General features: G+C 34.3%; 1 long non-coding RNA gene and 1 pseudogene across 3 annotated transcripts in view; both read right to left on the minus strand.

Annotated features, from left to right (window-relative positions):
• LOC118540106 (uncharacterized) overlaps positions 1–22,644 on the minus strand; it is a 1,202,880-nt gene that overhangs the window by 1,123,844 nt on the left and 56,392 nt on the right. The window lies entirely within an intron of this gene.
• Positions 18,191–18,892, minus strand: LOC118547061 (large ribosomal subunit protein uL1-like; annotated as a pseudogene).

The following is a 22,644-nucleotide window of genomic DNA, read 5'->3' on the forward strand; positions in this document are numbered from 1 at the left end:
TTTTTGCCTCAGAATAAGCTCTTCTAAAAGTTCTGTCAATGTAGGAAAAGTGCCCACCCCACCAGTTTTCCAGACAAATTACATTATGTTTGCATCTCACTTAGAACCCCGACATACTTATAAAAATGTACAGAGACAGAGAATAGCATGGCTTAATAGTACAGTATAATTGCAATATAAAATGATAGAGGATGAAGAGGGGAGGCAATAGTAGGAGATGGAGTCATTTAACTAAAAGGGGCTTTTTTATGAATGCTAAACAACTCAAATTTACCCTGAGGACAATGAGAAGCAATTTATATTTTTTATAAATAGAATTGGATTCAGAGGATAGATTGGGATGGGACAACATAGGAGATTTATCTAAAAGAAGAGAACCCCCTTTTTTAAGTAAGCTCTATGCCCAATGTGGGGCCTGAACTCACAACCCGGAGATCAAGAGTCACAGGCTCTACCAACTGAGCCAGCCTGATGAGCACCTGATGTTATATGGAAGTGGTGAATCACTACACTGTATACCTGAAATTAATATTACTCTGTATGTTAACTAACTGGAATTAAAATAAAAACCATAATAATAATAATAATAATAATAATAATAATTAAAATGTTCAAAGATAGCCAAACTTATATCAGATAAAATAGACTTCAAAAAATAAAAAATAAAAAAATAAGAGAACCCGTTATCTCCCACCTGTCTTTCTAATGGACAGACTACCAACAGAATCTGGGCCAATATTGATAAAATACATTAAGCTCCTCTTAGAAAAAATGTCCTTTGGGGCACCTGGGTGGCTCAGTGGGTTAAGTGTCTGCCTTTGGCTCAGGTCATGGTCCCAGGGTCCATACATTAAGTTCCTCTTAGAAAAAATGTCCTTTGGGGCACCTGGGTGGCTCAGTGGGTTGAGTCTGCCTTTGGCTCAGGTCATGGTCCCAGGGTCCTGGGATCGAGCCCTGCACCAGGCTCCCTGCTCAGCAGAGAGCCTGTTTCTCCCTCTCCCTCTGCTGCTCCCCGTGCTTGTGCTCTACCTCTCTCTCTCTCTGTAAAATTAATAAATAAAATCTTTAAAAAAAAGAAAAAAATGTCCTTTAATACAAAACAAGATAAACAAAGCATTCCTTCTCATCTCTATTCTTACAAAGAACAATGAGTCTGATTTTCAGTGGATACAATTCATGAGGTCCTCATCAATTTTTAAGAAAAATGACTATACCTTCCAAAGATGATATATAAAAATTCAATATATAGACACATCAAAACAGGAAGCCATTATTAAATATAAATGGTTAAATTACTTTCTTGGATGAAAATGAAATAATCTTTCCACATATATTAGTTCAGTATATTTCCTAACATTCATTTAAATGACTAATATATTTTTTCTAACAGTCACATCAATTCTTAAGTCTAGATCACTGTCCCTATTTAATGAAAAAAACTTGTATACTTATTAGCTTATGAGTATTTACATCTTATGTACATTTACATGAAAACATTTGTACAACTAAAGAAGCAAAAACATACTGAAGTCAGTTTAAGTGAATACTTTTTAAAATGCATTATAAAAATAAAAACAAGATCTTTATATACTCAGGGAAACAGTATGATTAATAAGTCACACCTACGGCAAATTGGAAAATTCACAACCTCCTGGTGTAATGATACATTTCTGAGCCTGTATATATGAAAAGGATGTATTTTAGGTGATTGTTCATATGGCTAAAACACAGTGTGCCTCCTTGTTCAATTGAGAAGTTTCATAAAATTTGTAACTACCTCTTCTTTACTTCTCTTGTGACTCTGGTCCTGAACTACCACAGTGATCCTTAGGCTCTTTTCTAATTCACAAAGTGTTAATAATGTCTATTCTTTAACCATTTCCCCAATACAGATAGAAAAAAATAAACCATAATATCAGAAAGAATGCAACAGGGGAAGGAAAAAGCAGAACTGTCTGTTTCATTAATATAAATTCCTGATTTTGCTCTGTCTTCAAAATTTGTTCTATTTCTCCCTCTCAGCCTCCAATACCACCTCCTTCACCTAATTTCTGGTCATTTGTTTACTACAATAAAATGTGCATGATGATAACATCAGAAAATGTGATAAAATGAATGGTGTATTAGTTTTCTGTGGCTGCTGTAACAAATTATCACAAACCAGGTGGCTTAAAAAAACAGAAGTTTATTCTCTCACAATTCTGGGGACTAGAAATTCAAAACCAAAGTGTCAGCAGGGCCACTCTCCTTCCGAAGGCTCTAGGACAGATTATGTTCTTTGCTTCTTCTAACTTCAGGTAGCTATTGGCATTCCTTGACTTGTGTACCCATCACTCCTCCTCTGTGGTCTGTCTACCTCCATGGTCACATTGCCTCCTCCTCTTTTGTCTGTCCTCTCTATTTGTTTCTTGTCACTAAGTTTAGGGCCTTTCTGAAAAATGGAGGATGACTTCCTTTTCTCAAGATCCTCAACTTAATTTCAGTTGCAAAAACCCATTTTATTCTTTATACAAATTCAATTAACATATGATATATTATTAGTTTCAGATGTACAGTTCAGTGATTCATCAGTCTTATATAATACCCAGTGCTCATTACATCATGTGCCCTCCTTAATCTCCATCACCCAGTTACCCCATCCACCCACCCCAGCCCCTTCAGCAACCCTCAGTTTGTTTCCTATGATTAAGAGTCTCTTACGGTTTGTCTCCCTCTGATTTCATCTTGTTTTACTTTTCCCTCTCTTCCCCTATGATCCTCTGTTTTGTTTCTTAAATTCCACATATGAGTGAGATCATATGATAACTTTTTTCTGATTGACGTATTTCAGTTAGCAGAGTACTCTCTTGTTCCATCCACGTCATTGGAAATGGCAAGATTTCATTTTTTTAATGGCTGAGTAGTATTCCATCATATATATATATATATATATATATATATATATATATATATATATATATATACCACATCTTCTTTATCCATTCATCTGTCAATGGATATCTGGGCTCTTTCCATAGTTTGGCTATTGTGGACATTGCTGCTATAAACATTGGGGTGCACATGCCCCTTCAGATCACCTCATTTGTATCTTTGGGATAAAGACCCAGTAGTGCAATTGCTGGGTCATAGGGTAGATCTGTTTTCAACTTTTTGAGGAACCTCCATACTGTTTTCCAGAGTAGCTGCACCTGCTTGCATTCCCACCAACAGAGTAAGAGGGTTCCCCTTTCTCTACATCCTCGCCAACATCTGTCACTTCCTGACTTGTTAATTTTAGCCATTCTGACCGGTTTGAGGTGGTATCTCCTTGTGGTTTTGATTTGTATTTCCCTGATGCCAAGTGATGTTGAGCATTTTTTTCATGCGTCTGTTGGCCAGCAAAAACTGATTTTATAAATAAGATAGCATTCACAAATTTCTGGGATTAGAATGTGGACATACCTTTTTGAAGGCCATCATTCAACCCACTAAAATGGCATAATAAGTAAGTGAAACATAGTTGATAGACACTATGCATTTGTATGTAACAAATATTAGTAGATAAAGTCATCATTACTTATACAGTCAATGGAAATTTAATGGATCTAGATGGGAATAAAATAAACATGTCTTAAATAGCTATTATGTACCAGGCAGAGAAGGGATCCAGGTTTTGTGTAGCTAGAGAACTGTTTTTTAGAAAATAATATAATACTATGAATACAAAAGTAGCTGTGAAAGTGAGTATATATTTAGAATGAGGAAAGAATTTGTAATAAATTATAAAGTTTTAAAAAGCTGAAAAATACTATGAACATAACAAAATCCAAAAAAATAACATCACTTTTAACAATATTATTAATTGCTACTTCCATAATACTTGTGTAATACTTTTTCCCCTACGTTTTGGGTTCATTCTATCAATAATTTGTATATCATTTTCAAAAAAATGATAATTCAGTCTTTCCTCTAGCATGGTTAATGGAAATTTGTTTTGTGTTATTGGTAGCTTAGAAGGTTTTTTTTTTCAAGCTTCAGCATAGAGGGAGTTTTATGTTTTTTATGTTGTTTTATGTTTACTCTACTGTTTGATGTTCACTATAAAACCACAGTTTTATGGTGTTTTACGATCACTGTGGGCAAGCTCTTGAAGAATCTCAGCACTTTGATCTGTAATATATGCCCCACCCCATGGACTTGGCTAGATCCTCCCTAGACTTACCCCTGGACCTAGCTAGGTCCTCCTTGCCCCTTGTGAGCTGGTCCTTGTTGGGAGAGGACACAAATGGCCACAAATCAAGACCTTCAGAGGCCCCTGATACAGACAGGGAGAGAACACCATTTGTTCAGATCCTCGGGATAAATAATGGTAGGGTCTGGATGAACAATGAGTTCTACCAGGATAAGGTTTTCATGGAGGAGGTGGGTAGACGTGGAGATGCTGGTGACCCAGAACCACCCACAGTCAGAGGACTACTACCTACAGCATGATCTGCACTTCCTCTCTGTATCCAGAGAGGAGGATACACTGGAATTGAAAAGGACCTGTGCAAGTGGGGGCCCTAAGGCTTAACCTTCATGAGTTTCATCTTAAATTCACTTCTGGAGTCAGGTATTTTATATATATCTATAGTATCAATCTATATATTTAATTATTTTAAATGTTTAAATTGGTCATTTAAATTAGTTTGAAATAAAGATTATAAAGACCAATAAGATATTATAAATATTACTTCCAAGTTACAGTTTTGTAAAATTTGAGTCATATGTGTTATTGAGTCTGAAAAGATATGATAGACTTTGCATTAACCTATAAAACATACTAGAGAAATAATAGAGATCATGTCCTCTACTAATAAATAATCAGGTACAACATCCATACCTTAACATATATGTGCATATATGATTTAATATAGCACTAGTTTCATTTAAGACTCAATAAATATCAATTGGAATACCTGTGTACCAACTAGGAATATGCCCATTTCACATAACATTTTGCCTATTTCCAAAAAAAAATGTAGTCCATATTCCATAAACCTGATCATACAGTAAGAAAAAAAATACTGAGAATAACAAAATATCATTTAAAGCCCTGTCTTACAACAGTTCATTTAAGTATACAAGGTACACAATGCAGCACCTAAGAATAAACTAGTAATCTGCTTTATGTTAAAAAAAAAAAAAAAAAGGAAATGGCATTCTAAGATACAGCTGCATAGACTATATGATGAATATTCAACATATGATAAACTGACAAATTTATTTTACTCCATCATTAAGCTTTTTTGTGACAAGCTGTGTATTCATCCCATTAGGGGTCTTTTTTGTGTGCATTCATTTAATCTAATGCTTGCTCATGCCCTTTCCTGACATCCTACAAGACTAGTCTTTTCTTTTCTAAATTTCTGATTACCCATATTGTTAGAAACTCATACTCAGAAAACTCTTTTCAATGATAGGAAGAAAAAACCTTGGTCAAAACTCTCATTCCACTACTTAAAGTTTGATCTAATAGCTTTTCTTTCAGCTCACCTTAAAAAAAAAAAAAAAAAAAAAGATATCAGAAATAAATGTTTTTCATTAACAAAAATATATTAACTATTTCTGCTCACCAGAATTCCATCTCCTTTATATGTTCAGATTACCCCTAATTCAGGAAAACAGAATTCCTTATTTTACAGCAGAGCCTACCACGTCAAATTCCATATTCGCAAAGTAAATTATTTTTTTCATGCATCCTTTACTGTTGTATACAAGACAAAACATTTGACTGGGGGACTTCATTCAGTTTTAGCACTCAGTAAAATGACATTCACCTAATAATAGATCATTGAAATCAATGTCCAAATGGATTCCTGGTGTTAAGGTGGAAAACAACACAGGTAATTAAACTCTGATCTCTAGAATCCCTAGTACACCACACTCACTGAGAAGCTTACTCTGAGATTTTTCTGTAAACTGCTGAAATTTGGCAAACCTATGCACTAGAAGATTTCATAGCTCCTTTCCAAATATTTGACAAGAAAGAATATTCTCCATGTTAAAAAAAAATGCTTGTGAAAAGTACATCATCAATGTAAAAGCAGAGTTGTGGCTCCTTCATTTATTATGTATTCAGTGCCTTCTTTATGTATTTCACTGCCCCTGGGTTCATGACCAAACATCAATACATGTTAACACAGTTTCAATATTTATAAGCTAAAAGCTTAGATCCATAATGGTCCTGCTACTCCATTCATACTCACCAGCATCTCAATTATACTGCCTACCAATAAGCCTCCTCAGTAATTAATGCAGGCTAACAGTTTAAAAAAATCTAATTTAAGGCTGCTTTATGGTTAGGATTGCCAAATGTCTCACTCACACCATTGCCTCTCTCCTTTTAAATACTTACTCTAGAAAGGGCTTTGTTTTGCCATATGACAGAATGTGTAAACAGGTGGCTGAGCTCAAAATTATACTTGCATAGTAATCATACCAAAGTTAAATAGGAAATAGCGTTGCCTACTAATATAAATAGCAGTGACTGGTAAATAAGATAGATAAATGTCAGAAATGAATGTTTGTCTAAACAAAGATGAGTGAGAAATGGCACATATTTACACATCCAGCAACATAACTTAGCCTGTTTCTCTGAACACCAAATAGAATTTACTTACTTTGTTAAAATAAACGTGAGAATCTATGTAAAATAGTTTTTCAAATGATATTGTTCCCATTAATAATGGACATGCATGAAGAAGAATATAAAAATCTTTCTCTTTATATAGAAAATCCATAACAAACAACTTTTATAAATATGTCTAATCAGAGTTTGATTTGTACGAATTTAAAGGATGCATGTAGGCCCACTGTCCTGAAGGAGTAAAAATTTCTCCCTTAAAAATACTGTTACAATAAAAACTCAACTAACAATATCCTATCAGAAATGGGAGGATGAACCCTGGCTATCTGAGAGTTTCCTAGAAAATACACATTTTTGTTGTTGTTGTTGTTATTGAAGAATCTTTAAAAAGTATTAGGCTGTTTTATTTTACCATTATAGAGTAGAAATTATTTAACTATTGAAATCTATTTGAGTTCCTAACATATTGATTTCTAATTAATTAAGGTTTCATTCACTGAAATCTAAAATGGTACTTGCATCCTAGTACGTGTTTATGCCCAAATTGGAAGGGTTTCTCTAGTTTGGAAGTGTGATTTTAATTATTCAGTCATAAGTCACTGCCAAGATGACAGGTGATCATCAGCAAGCATCTACCAAGTGAATTTTCCTTTTTGGGGGGTGAAAGAAATTCATTTGCATACTAAAATCAGATGAATCACTGCTCCAATTGGATGTTTTCATACTCTATTTCACCTTACATTAATCCACATACACAAATCCTAGTCCATTCCCCAAACTAAATAGATTCTTTAAATAAAAGAAATATAGAGAATGTGTCCTAAACAAAACAAAGATGAAAGTGGCATTGCTGTTTGCCTGACATTGGTGCTGAAAATTGTGATTCAGATCAGTGAAATATGCTAGAGATGGCTTACCAAAGAAGTTTTAAGCCACCCCTTATGGTCAATTCTTTCCTGAAAGGATGGGTTTGGTTTCTCCCTCCCACTCCTACCTCTCTCCATCTCTCTCTCTCTCTCTCTCTCTCTCTCTCTCACTCTTTCACACACACACACACACACACACACACACACACACACACACTCTATGTTACTATCATGTATGAAATGCTCATGTATAGGATACATTTAATCCTCATAACATTCTGAGAGTTGATCTACCTATTATTATGGGCATTGCTTAGAAATAGTCACATATTTCAATAACCCACTCACCCAACAACTTCAAATCTCTGCAATCCTAGTAAGAATCAGGAAATCAAGTGTTTTATTAAAGAGCTCAAGGCAGCAAAAAAATAGAGGTCAAAGCTGCACCAAAAACTCAACTCTTACATTACAAAATTTGTGTTTTTAAATATTACGCAGTTACTACTTATTCCTACATCAGACAGAATTCTGCTTAGTACAGATATGATTTTTCTAGTACATAGCAGATTAAAAGTAGAAAATGAGAGAAGAGGGAAAGCACATGTATAAGACAGTGAGAAAAGTCAGCTGCTTAAAGACATATATATATAATGCAATATAAAAAAATCAGTATATATATTAAATGCAATAACAAAGAATCACAGTGGTCATTTACCCTAAGGACATAATGACTCAATGACCCAAAAACTCTGAAAAGTACCATATATACAGTATATACTGATGATGTTCCAACACCTACAAGTGATCTAACTTTATTATAATTGATGTAGGTAGAAAAATGAGTTTTACAGAAAATTTTCTGTAGAAAATGGTTTAAAAAATATAGTCTGATAATAAAGCTAAGTTTTTGTTGTTATAAAATTTATTTATGAAGAATGTTACATTCATTGATGATAGGTATTCACTAACTGCTGTAGGAACTTAATGTTTTTGTATATCACACACTCTAAGAATCTCACGTACGTACTTTGCATCATTGACTGTTCTCTAAAAACGAAGAAAACAAAATGGTATATTAATATCTTTGGGCCTATTTAGAATAATAGGAAAAGAATGTGTGTCAAGCAAATAATCAGTCTGATTAACGAACCCCAACCCAATGAGGTTGGTTGTTTCTGAGGTAAAAAGTAGAGCATATAGGAAAAACAAATGACAAGAGGAAAAAAAGAAAGGATAGAATAACTTGCCTCAAAGTATGGCAGAAAAAAAAGCAAAGATAATTACAGAAAAATATGATCTATTTATGTGAAATTCATATTATTTAAAAGAAGATAACAGAAGGGAGAGTGGAAAGAAAGGAGTAAGGTCCAATATTTTAGGATGCAAACAATCAAGAATCAAGTCCTTCTTAATGGAAGGCTCCAGGGGTCCAGGAAATCTAACCTATGGGAAAAGGACTGTTATCACTGTGACCCAAAGATCAGCCTTCAGACCACCTCTGAGAAACAGAAATTATGACCAATGAATACTCTAGCCAAAACAGAAAACTTTCTGCATTTCTGTTGTAAAGTACACAACCGTAAGTCTTACTACTTTCATTTTAGAAATAATAAAAAAAATTCAACTGCTGTGAAATGATGGACCCATAAATAACCTTGTCCTAAGTATTAGAAATTGGCCTATAAAACCAGAAGCCAATTAAAGTATTTTCCTTAATCTTTCTCCCAACTCTAATAATTTCTTTCCTTTCCTTTTGTCCTTTGTGTGGAGGACAAAGCCTGTCAAGATTCACGCCTGCAACACAAACACAACCATCTTTCCTCCAGGTCCCAACCCAACTGTAGATCCATCATTTCAAATGACAATTCCATAGGAAATCAATATCTTCAAAGGAAGATTGCTTCAACTACTGCAGCGGGGACTGTGGGTACAGCCAGTGAATTCAAGAGAGCACACCCACTTGTAGGGGCTGCTCATTCAGGCAGGATTGATTGCAGGTAAGCTTCCTTAGAGAGGAGGTGGAGGAGCTTTTCATTTCTTCTTCTCTTTTCAACGTGCTCCTCTATTCTGGATCAAATAACAACAGTCCTGAATTATAAATAGCAGCAGGAGATAAACAAACACCCTGACCCACTCAAAATGCTAAATAATAGCTCCACCTGTTGTTTAAAGATTGATGTTCTTTCCATTCAACATATTCTTTCTTCATATTGGGCATTACTAATAGTGGCTGTGATTCACTGATGTTACATCTCCGGATACTCCATGAGAAAAACTGCGCTACAGCCTCAACTCACAAAGCTTTTTTGAACATTATAATCAAACGCAACCTAAAATCCATAAAAACTCAAAGCTTGAGATTTTTTTCCTGCTTCCAACATTTTAAACTGATACTACATATTTGTAAAATACCTCTATTAAACTGTTTTTTTCTAAGTATGTGTAGTGCATGATAATTGAAGAAAAAAATTAAGGGAAAAGAGAAAGTACAAATTTTATCTTAATCTATTTCTATCTAATCTTTTTCTATACAATTGTTTTTACATAGTTAATCTCATACTGAGGATGCAATTTTATATGTCCTTTATAAAACTAAAAATGCAAAACATTTCCCACAGTCATGGACACTGTTCATCAAATATCATATTTCAGGGTTATATAATAATTTATTTTGCACAAGTACCATAATCCACTTATCATCTTACTACTGCTGATATTTAAGTTGTATCCAACATAGTATTTTGTGATTAGACATAACTCTGAGATAAATACTGGTGTGTATTTCAAAGATCTTTGACACATTCATAAAGCACTTTCTAAAAGAATTGTTGACATGTTTCTTTTTAGATACATATTTTTTTAAATAAACCTTTTTTTGCTGATCCCTGATGTAGATCATCAAAACTGTCCAGATATCTGTATGTCAGTGTATGAAATATGTTTTCTCTAAGAAGAGTTGAAATGGAAGATGGTTCTATATTACCAAGTAAATCAGCCAAACAACAAAGTGACTACCAGTTTAATCCCCAAACGTTTGTCTTATGGTACATGAGTTGTCAGGCTCTCTAACACCAAGGCTTAATAGTGACCCCACAAAAATAAATGCAGTATTCACTCTTCCTTCAGCACCCTAAGTATGATGGAAAAGAGAGAAAGAGAGAGAGAATATATAAAATTAGGAACTGGATCAGACACAATGAATACTTCAACCTCAGACCCATTAAGGTCAGGAAGAGAAAAAAGCCCTAACAATTAGTAAGTACATGATGCAAATCAGCCCCCACTCCATGTTAGTACTTTATATTACTTTGCAATTGACCAATTTTCTAATTTTAAGAAAAGGCCAAATAGTGTTACGTGGAAAAAATGATCATATGACAGTCAACAGCCAAGGGTTCAAGTTGTGCCTCTAACAAGCTCTGTGTCCTTGGACAAGTCAGATAATCCCCCAGAATAGCAGTGTCCTTTGTGAACTGCTTGGCTGGGAAAATTAATCTAAGTGTCTTTGGAAATTTAAAATTTTATGGTTCTCTGTCTGATTTTTATGTAACAGGATAAAATCTGTAGATGCTTTCCCACATTTCTCTTACTATTGTCTGCCCATATACCCAGAGTTGTTCCTTGTCAAAGGTGGAGAGTGGGGTACAGACCAAAACAAATAATTCAAATGGATTTTTAAAGCATATAGCATTGATACTGGTCTGAAGGTCAAAGCTCTTTCAATTTGCAAGACCCAGCCACTTGAAAGGGGAAGAGGTCTACTAGAATTCTAAAAATCTGGTTTTGTTCATCAGGAGTTAAGAAGGATCTCAGGGCAAAGGTTTATAGCATTGCTTTGCAAACTGGTGTTCAAGGCCCACAGGTAAGTCACAAAAACAATTTCCTAGGTCTAGACTAGCATTGTTTCGTTCGTTTCTTCCCTAATTAATTAGAACAGAGTACACTGCAATTAGTAAGACTAAGGTAAGCGTGTGATTTCTGGGGTTGATATGAAAATGTATATCTCACAAAGTGTTTCTATCAAAAAGAAATTTGAAGAATACTAGTTTAGATTATAAACCACATTAGGGAGGGGGAGGAATATGCTTATGTAAGTCCAGTTGTCCAGAACCTTTGTATGTTCATGGGTGATATGGGAGAGAGAGCTTGTAGAGGACTGGGGGGGGGGGGGAGCTATGCACAGCTGCTCAACTGTTGTACCAGACTCTTTCTTTTCCCACTGATGGCTTGAAACCCAGAGAAGCAGAGTCTACAGAAACCACCAAAACTTTCATAAGAATATGAAGGCAGAAAAAAACGCCATTTATCGTGTGGATTTTGGAGTTAGGCAGCCTAGTAGTGTGATGTTTGCCGACACGGAGCCATCACTTTTGAGTATAGGTTACAACAGGACAGGCATAGACAGAAAAATATCTTGATATTCATGCCCACTCCACCATCCTTCCTTGAATCCTGTAGGATGTGGAGAGAATCGGAAAAGACTCTCTTGCCCAAGTCAGGGAGAAAAATAAATGAAAATTAAGATATGGTGTCCCTGAAGGTTAAGGGGATGAGAAATAGGGTGAGGGTGGGGAGGCTTACAGCACAGAATGAACTTCCCAGAATGCTCACTGCCCTCTGCTGACACTGACAAAACAGATGGCAAGGTATTCCAGCACTGAACACAGCAGATAGGAACCCCAGACCTATTATCTCCCTCCAATGTCATGAAAATATGGAAGCGCCTTAGAACCTAGATCCTCCTGGGGAAGAGGGGCAGGAAAGGAGACTTAAGTTGCCGGAGTTTATCCAGAAGATACAGCTTTAGACTAGAAGTTACCGTGATTTGGCAAGATTGATTTCCATTATAGTAGAAATGGGGACTTGGAATACATGTTAAGTTCATTTAAAAAGAAACAACCAATCTGTATTTTTTTTTCATTATATAGTCCTCTTACATTAGATTTTAAATACTTCTAAAAGCATAAGATATTTTGTTGTTTTTAAACACTTTTAGTTCTGAGGCCAATATCTTCCACATAATTATTGATCAATAAATGTTACTTTCAGAGCTTCCCAAACTTTTTATTGGCATGGCATATATGAAAATTGGAACTTGGGCACCTGGGTGGCTCAATCTGTTAAGCATCTGCCTTCGGCTCAGGTCATGATCCCAGGATCTTGGGATTGATCAAGTCCCGAGTCGGGCTCCCTGCTTAGCAGGGAGTCTGCTTCTCCCTCTGCCCCTCACCCCAGTCTCTCTCTCTCTCAAATAAATAAATAAATCTTTAAAAATAATAAAAATAATAAAAATGAAAATTGGAACCTATATTGCGGGTTAAAGTAAAAGAGGTTCACCTGCCCAGAGTCTGGGGCCACAATATGCCCCACTGATGTTATCTAAAGACTAACGGAATTAATCAATGACTACACAAGCATTTTAAAGCATGTAGTCTATTGTATTACTAAATAAAATTTGCATAGTGGATTAAATTCATTTGTGTGATGCTTAACACAGTACCACATGTAAAACACCACATTTACTATAGGACACACAAACATTATAGCAAATGTCTGCGGTTTCTGGTTAAGGCAATCAAATCTTTCAACATCTTGTAAATATTAAGAAAACTTCTGTTTACAAGTGTCTATAGTGATCCCTGTATATCAGTATATCAGGCTGATAATGCTATATAGCATACAATTATTCAAGACATTGATTCAGAATTTATGCCGAGTATGAACCATTATTTCTTAAATGTTTCATAAATAATCAGCAACACTTCCCTGCTTATTAGCAATGGCTCCATGAACAAGCCCCTTAGTACACAGAAATGTCAGAGGTCCTATTATAATCAATTACAGATAGGTTATATATTATTTTTTCTATTGCTTCTAAATGTCATGATGATTTTTCCTGTTTTGAAGTGTATTTTTATTGCATTCTGGATTGTTTTATTACTCTAAAAATCCATTTGAGTCATTTTTAAGTCCAAAAGTATATTTTACTGAGTGACCACATTGATTCTTTTGATCTCTACTGAATAAATAATGTTCATTTTTAATGACCTATTATTTTTCCAGGAGATCATGAAACTTTAAAAATAACTCTTGCTGGAATTCATGTCAATCAATTACAATGATGCGATATAGAATTATGACTAAATAAAAAAAAATTCCACCATGAATTAGATAAGAGAATAATTGTATTCTAGGAAATAGGATCAAAGAGGGCATGATTTTCTTTTAATAATTAGTCAAGAATCCAGCCATATGGATTTAATGATTTTAACGGTACATTCAAAATACTGTGAAAAAGAAATTTAATTACTTTTTTTAGGTGAATCTTTTACCAGAACACCAGTTTAGTATATTATATAGAGATTAAATATAATTATATAGAGATTAAATAAAGGTATTCCTTTGGCACCAGTGGTCTCCGAACACAAATAACTTACAAGGCCCCATTCCACTATCACCTTCTCCACAAAGCCTTCCCTGAGATCCAACCAGAAACTGACTCCCTCTTCTCGACTCCAGGAGCACATAGCATCTGGACTGCTCAAATAGCACCTATCATATGTGTCCTTTTAAAATAAATCAAGAAAAGACAACATTCATCCCAAAACAGAAGGAAAATCAAAATATCTTAAATTATTCAATAAAGGTCATGGCCAAATTGAGGGGTATATTATATCATTTATATTTTAAAAATCTGTTCTAAAGTGAACCAGAAAGTTGGATTTTGTTAGAACTAATGGAAATAGCAAAGTGTTTTAACCATCATGATGTTAAATTTCTCATTTTAAGGCTTTAGTTCATGAATATTTTATTTATTAATATATACAACAAAGAAGTAATCTACATATTTATGTGTGAATTCATAGCAATGTGATTGTTCTTTTGTGCAAAGTAGACTTGTCAACATTAAAGTTCCTGTACTAAACAAGAAAGTCTTTTGTAATCAAAAGTGCATTTCTCCAAAACAATAAATACATTGGCACAGCCTGACAGCCTGTTACAAACCCTATAGTAAACACATCAGTTCCACATAAGGCTATTTTCATTTTTCCTTCTCTCTCTTCTTCACAACAGTGAGTTAAATTGTCATTGCAACCAATGTACAATGGGCTGGATAATCTCAGTGCACAAATTATAAAATGCATGTTAAGGATTGAGCACAGTGGCTAGTTCCCTCTAAATGCTCAATAAAAGGTTGCTATAAAACAAGTTTTACATTGTTGCACACATCAGAAATATATTTAGAACTGCCTAATGGGACAAAAATGAATTATCCAAAGGACATTAGTTTATTTTACGAAATCTAAAGAATAACTGAACAACCAAGTTATGGGGAAAACAAAGAAGCATCTGGATCTTAGGAAAAATTGAGACCAAGAACTTAACACCATTAGATCACTCAGCTCTTCCTTTCTCCTCACACCAGCTTCATTCTTTCTAGATGCAGAGGCGTTTCTCAACACATACTGACCATATCAACCAGAAATCCTACACTTATGTATTTACTCAAGTGAAATAAAAACTTAGTTCACACAAAAACCTCATACAAAAATATTATAGGTTTATTCATAATTACCTAAAACTAGAAACAACCCAAATGTCTCTCAACTGAGGAATGAAGAATCAAACAGTGGTACGTTCACATGCTAGAATATTACTCAGTAATCAGCAATAAAAGAACAAACTATGATAAATGCAACATGTATGCATCTTAAATGTATTTCACTAAATGAAATAACTCAGACTCAAAAAGCTACACACTATATGATTCCATTTATATGACATTCTTGTAAATGCAAAACTATAGAAACAGAAAATATATCAGTGCTTCCAGGGATTGGTATGGGGGAAATTCTCAACCACAAAGGAGTACAGAGAAGTCTGGGGGATGGGAGTGCTGGAGCTGTTTCTATATCTTGGTTGTGATGACATTTAAACCACATTTACACCATTTCCACTTAGTGAATTTCCTCAAATCCAAAGGACAGTACACTAAAATGGGTGAATTTTACTTTATGTAAATTACACCTTGGAAGTTTTTGAAAAAGAAATGACAAAAATGGCTTAGAAGGAAGGACATGACAAATACTGAAGTGATAAAATACTGAAGATATTATCTTGGATATAGATCATAGGAGTCCCTGAAATAAAAAAAACAAAGCAAGGGGATAGAACAAATACTAAAAACTAATATACAAGAAAACTTTCCTGAGTTCAAGATTTGAAACTGCATATTAAAAGAACACCCATGTACCTTACAGACTCGGAACTACTATCATTAAAGTATACTCTAAAAAATTACTGAACTTTAAAGGGAAAAAATATCTTTGGGCATTTTTTTAAAAGCATTTATCTTATAAGAAAAATAAAATTAGATTATCATCGGACTTTGACAGCAATGTCTTATGCCAGAAAAAAATGGAATAATATATTTGAGAATCTCAATGACAGAATATGTGTCTCAAGGACTTCACATCCAGCAAAACTGATTTTCAAATATAAAGGGCATAAGACAAACTATTACCAACGTTCAAGAATTCAGGAATGCTCTCATAAGCACTTCCTAAGAAATCTACTATGGAAAGAATTCTGACAACCAAAATGACTACAGAAATATCAATATAAGCACTGATGACTGAGCATTACATTTATAATTACATTTAGAACTAAAACTAAATGAATTAAATTAAAAGGAAAAGGATATAGTATGTAACTGTTATATACTCAGACCTTATAGTTCAACCACTAAAAAATGAAATGAGCAAGGAATGTGAATAGCATATACAAAAATTACTTATAACTGTGTTCCATACTCATATTGATAATGGCTGTATTAGTAATGTCATTTTAAGGCTGTTGTATGTATAATTCAGGATAAAGGAAATAAGAAATTATGGCATAATTTTAATCTGATCATCTCCTATGTCCCTGAGAAGAGGTTACATAAAAATCCTATAGTACTTAAATTTATTGGAAAATATCAATATAAACTCATATATTATTTTTGGATATGTATATATTTAAAGATATAGTATTTCTATGTGCTTCCCGCCTCTTCCTACAAACTTAATTTTATTAAAATGCCTAGAAACAATGACTAGACCAACATAAATAGGTATCCCTAATATCCAGATTTTAAATTCGAAATCCAACTTTCCACTGAATAATCCAGAGTTTGATTTCTTGGAAAAAGGCTGATTCTAGGACTGAGATGGGAAATACACAAGATAAGGCCAGAAATTTCTGGGAAACTAGACAGAGAGTAGAGAAAGGAAGGAATCAAAAACTACCAGAATGCTGTCAAAACACTCATGGGCCAAATGGAAGAGGTTCCCACTAGGCAAAAATGAGACAATTTATGCTTCAGAAAAATAATACTGCCAAGAGACTGAAACATATCACAACACATTTAAATCTATGAGTTCATAATGATAGGGAAAAAAGCCAATGGATCTCTGCAAGATGATTGGAAATCAATTCTGTATCTTGGAAACTGGTAAATTACAAGAAATAATTAAACATCTATACTGTCTTCCTTTTTATACTTATTACTCCCTTGAGTTTATTAGTTTAGCACCCTGGTGTGCACAGGTGATAAACTAATAAAGAAACTCAAGGGAGTGATAAGTATAAAAATCAAAGTAGTGGTTTTTATTGGGGCAGTTGGGATTCAGATAGGGCACATGGATGGATTCTAGGATGGCAGACAAAATTCTATTTCCTACTCAGGTAGTGGCTACAAGGGTGTTCACATTATATTAATTCATGAAGCTACATATATTTTTGTGTGGTTTTACATATTTGTTTTATTTTAAAACAAAAAGTCATAATTTATACAGAAACCTAACAAATAGATTCTTAAGTTTTTCTAGAGAGTAAATATAGAAAAATAGCAAAGATAAGTTTGGAAAAAAGGAATAATATGCAATCACTTTCTCTACCAGCTATAAATATAAAGATTTGGTAACTAAAACAGTATGGTACTAGGAGGAAAATAAGTAAGGAGATGAATGGAACATAATAGCTCAAATTTTTAAACTCATACACACAGACTTAATATGAGAACTACCTAATTCACATGGTAATTAAACATACATTTCAAATTGATTTAAGATCTAAAACTGAAAAACTTAACTATAAAGTAGTTAAATAAAATACAGGTCAGGTTGGGAGGGCTAAGCAAAAGGGAAAACTTTTTAAGATACTCATAAGATTCAGAAAACATAAAAGAAAATATTGACATTTGAATAAATGGGAAAAAATCACAAAGACGAAATATAACTAATTTTTTAAATGACAACTAAGATTATGTATTAGAACCTTATATGATGAGCAAAAGATTATTATCCCTTACATAGAAAGAAGGTTTATATATTTTAAAAAGCAATAATTTAATAGAAAAAAAAGTCAAAGGTCACGAATAGGTAATAGATGAGGGAAAATAATACACACACACACACACACACACACACACATATCTACTCCATATAGAAAGTGATGTTCAACCTCAATGCCATTCATAAGTTTTAACCTATTGGATTTGCAAAAAAAAAAAAAAAAAAAAGTTTACATTAAAAATAACCAATGTTTGAGAATATACACTTATACAGGTACAGGTACTGTCACAGAATCTTTTCTCCTCCTGGAAATCTTTTAATTATTTATTATTTATTATTGTCATTTTTAATGGTAGCACTAGAGTTTATTAAGCTGTGCCTTAATACAGGCACTGGGGCTTGCCCATGATCCTCTTGATGTACAAAGCCCGGACATTCTGCCAATCCTTCTTTTGCAATGATTCCAGAAAACTGACATCTAAGTGGATGTTGTACACAAGCTCATCATCTGTCATCTTCACGTGGCCAACAGCCACTGCCAGACACAGCACCTTCTTCATCTGGCATCTATCGTGGACTTCACTTTATCCATTTTGGCCACCATGTTCTCATTGTGGGTCAGCAAGAAAGGGAATTTGCCATCTTCATTCAGGTGTGGGCCCAGGATTTGTGGGATCTGCTTGATCAGAGATTCTGAGGCCAAAAAGGCATCATACTTCTTGGCCAGCTTCTTGACTAACTTTTTATTCTTGTTGAGTTTCTTCAGTGCCTCAATGTCCATGTGGGAAATATCCATAACCTTGGCCTCATCACAGTGCTGCTGATCCCCCAAAACACATACAGAGAACTTGGGGCAGGGAGTGGACTTAAGCCTGATGGTGCCCAAGAAGGGTTTGTTCTTCTGAGGGTCAGTTCTTCAAGATGATCTGCAGCTCCACCATCTCCAAAAACTTCCTGGTTACAGCACAGGACCCTCCCCCTCCCCTTCCACCGACCCCCCCCACCCCCCCACCCCCCCACCCCGCCACCCCGCCCCAAACCCTGGCCTTGTACAGAGTGTCTCTGGAGCCTTTGCTGCTCATGGTGACTCACTCTGCAATAACTGGAAACTCCTGGAGATCGTTTAAATGAATATAGCAATTTTTGAACCTAAATGAATTATCTCTTTCATACTTTTCATCTTTTTGTCTTTTGTGCTGAATTCTAAGTAAACTCATTTGTTCCGTCTTCTTAATCATTAATTAAATCTTCATCTCTGATTATGCTACTGTTCAGCCCATTTACTGAGCTTTTTATTTTGATGATCTCTAATCAGCTAATTTTTTTAAGCCTGTCATTGTTTCCTGGTTGCATTAGCTTCTTTAATCTCTTTAAGGATATAAATTATACTGCTTTAAAATCCTACTTGTTCTTTAATTCTATTTTCTCTGGTATTATCCATGAAATTTCATGGATTCAGTTATCATTAAATGTTTGGTAATATTCAGATGGGTGCTCATCTTCTGCTTTAGTTGTGCATTGGCTCCTACCCAATCACCTTTTCCTTCTTTTGCAACAACAGAAAATGCTGGAATAAACTCCTTATATACAAATATTTTCCCTTTTGTAGGATGGATTCACAGAAGTTGGTGAAATAGTTGTTCATTATAAATTTAATAAATAATGTCAGATTATGTTACTTACAAGTTGGAATAATTCACACACCCACTAGCAATCTGTTAGCTAGCCTCATTTCCCCATATCATCACCACCTTTGCTGATGTTTTCAAGCTAGATTTTGGATTTCTCTAAGTACTGCTAGTACACTATGAATTAGATATTATCTTCTTTGCAGTTGTACTTAAATACTCACTATTTGTGTAAGTTCAGCCTCTGGATCTCTGTTACCATGCTTTCCTTTATTCCCCATATTAATTTTCACATTCTAGCATACTACATAATATACTCATTTATTATATTTATTGTTTAATGTTTGTCTCCCCCTACTGATACAAGAAGCTGGAAACTATTTTGCTCATAGATATTTCCAAATGCCTAAAACATGGGCACTTAATAGCTACTCAGTATATATTTGTTGAATGAGTAAATGAATGATAATTCACTTAATATCCAGTAAAAACTTGGAATATTTTTTCCTGAGAAAAAAAAATGGTCTGCCAAGTGCTTATTATAAAGATAGATCTGCTTCCTCTAACAAATATTATGAACTCCTACAATCATGTATACATTCCAAGCTGGCTATACAACAAACCTGCTACAAGAGGAAATCAATATAACATGATTCCTTCTTGGAATCCATTCAGGAAGCATAAGCCACCAGCAGAAACAAAAGAAAACGTGCTCATCATAACTGGCTTTTGAGTGTGGACTCTGAGTTTTTGAGTGTGGAGACTGTCTCAGAGAAAGGCTTCAATATATTCATAATTAATTTATCAATCATATTGCTTGTTCTGGAAGTAATAATAACAAAACAATAGTTTAGTTAAAGTAAATGTTATTTGTCATTTTAATATACCAAACATCAAATAATATAATTTTAAATGAGATGACAATATATACCAATTAGATAGTCTCCTGTTTTTATGGTGATCTTAAAAATAATACCTCCATGTAGCACTTTATAGTTTTCATTGGAGCCTCACAACAACAACACTGGGAGCTAGGTAGTACAAATATTATTACACTCATTTCAAAAATCAGGAAACTGAATCCAGTAAGTTAAGTGATTAATTAGTAAGGAAGGAAGCCAGCACTTGAATACATGTCTTTGGAAACATTTCTTTCTGAAGAAGCAAGAGATTAAACAAAAAGCAAATATTTGGAGTCAGAAGTAGATTTCTATTCTCTTTAATTATTAGGTACGGAAACATCAACCACTGAATTATCTACTCTAAGCCTCAATTCAGCATCTATTTATTTGCCATTGGTTAGAAAAGGATAAGAAAACAGCCATGCATCAAAGGAAATCAATTATCCAATTATCTAAAATTTAAAATATACTAAAAGTTTGTTATTTATATTGTTCATTCATGGCATTTCTCTGAAATATAACGTTGTTCTCTATTTTCCTTCTGTTTGCAAGATGCTTCTGGATGTAAGAATTCATTGTTGTGTAATTTATCTTTCTGCCACCATCCAACAGGATGACTCAAGCTGGGCCACCCACCTGATACAGTGCTGTGAAACTTCAAAGAAGGAGGCTCTGTTGTTTTACCTCTATTATCTTCCCTCTCTTCAAGTGCATCTGTCGCATGCCAATCCTATTCTACCCCTATGCCTTACTTCCAGTCCCCAAGACTTCAAGTTTTTGGAGTTGCATAAAGATTAATCTTGGTAATGAATCAGGTTGGGGCACAAAGTTCCTTTCCTCCTGTTTCTCTTCTCTTCTGCCCTTTTGGGCTAGTCGTTTCTTTAAAACTCTAATCAGTTTAACAAACACTCCTTGAGTGCCTTCTATGCTGACAGTACTAAGGTGCTAGGAACAGAAAGATATGTAGAGCACAATCCCTATCCTTAAGGAGATTATAATTTATTAGGGGAGAGAGATAATTAAAGAAATCAAATTGCTATAATTCAATACATACAGTGGTTAAAGATAAGCTCAAGGTTTTATAGAAAGAGAGAGAGGAGGAACAATTAACCATTCTAAGGGTGGAAAGAATGCTAATAAAAAACTACAAGAAATGAAATCTGATCTTACAGCATGGGTAGGAATTAGCAAATGAAAAAGAGTGTTACAAGTGGAAAAAGAATATGAATAATTACCTAGAAGCATGATGCCAAAGGTTTTGTTCAGGTTACAAATGGGTATTTCAGGAAGCATAAAATGTGCTTAAGTTTTGAACATGTGCATTCAAGGTGTCCTTAGGACAATTAAGTAGAAATATTTTTCAGGAAGCTTAGGAGAAAAGTCAAGACAAAATATCTAGCTGCCACCAATAGCATAATAAGTTGAAGATAAGTACAATTGAAAAAAATCAAATAAGGTCTGGAGTGGGGAGAGCATTGCTATTTTATATGGCGTGGTTAGGAAATGCTTCACTTCTAGGGTGATTTTGAGCAAAAATCTAAAGTGAGAAGATGAGTCATATGAATATCTAGGAATAGAGCTTTCCAAGAAAAAGAAATAGCAAATGCAAGGTTCTTGAGTTATGAGTATGCTTGGTTTGGGAAACAACATGGGGTCAGTACGGATAAAAAATATTACAAATGGAGAAAGAAAGTAGAAGGAAGTGATGTCAGAGAAAGAATAAGGAGCCAGATGAAGTAGAGCCTTAATGAACATTATATAGACTTCATTATGTGGAATTTTACTTTGAATAATATTGGAAGCCAGTAGAAATTTAAATTGGCAAAGTAATATGATTTATGTTTTAATAAACCTACTCTGGCTATTACCTACTGAATCTACTGTGTGGGGCAAAAGCAAAAACAGGCCTTTGTTGTTGTTGTTGTTGTTGTTTTGGAAGGCCATACCATTAATTCATGAGAGAATGATAGTAGTTAAGAGTGGTAACAAGAACTGGTAGGATTCAGGTACCTTTTGAAAGTAGAGCTCACAGGATCTTTTGAGTTTGAGTATATGAGAAAGGATAAAATTAAGGTTCAAGAGATAATACAAAGTCTCAAATAAGAAGGACCAGTCAGTAAGAAAGGAAAACAAGTTATGAATGCACAGAGCAAAGAAAGTATATTTGTTTAAAGGAAGTTTAGAGAAGGAGAATGTAGCAATATCGTCTAAAGCAGTAGAGTAAAAAAAAAAAAAAAAAAAAAAAAAGGATAAAAATATCCATTGGAGTTAACAATTTTGAAGGTGTTATCTTTTGCCAAAGCA

This window comes from Halichoerus grypus, chromosome 2 (assembly GCF_964656455.1).
Source record: "Halichoerus grypus chromosome 2, mHalGry1.hap1.1, whole genome shotgun sequence".
NCBI lineage: Eukaryota > Metazoa > Chordata > Mammalia > Carnivora > Phocidae > Halichoerus > Halichoerus grypus.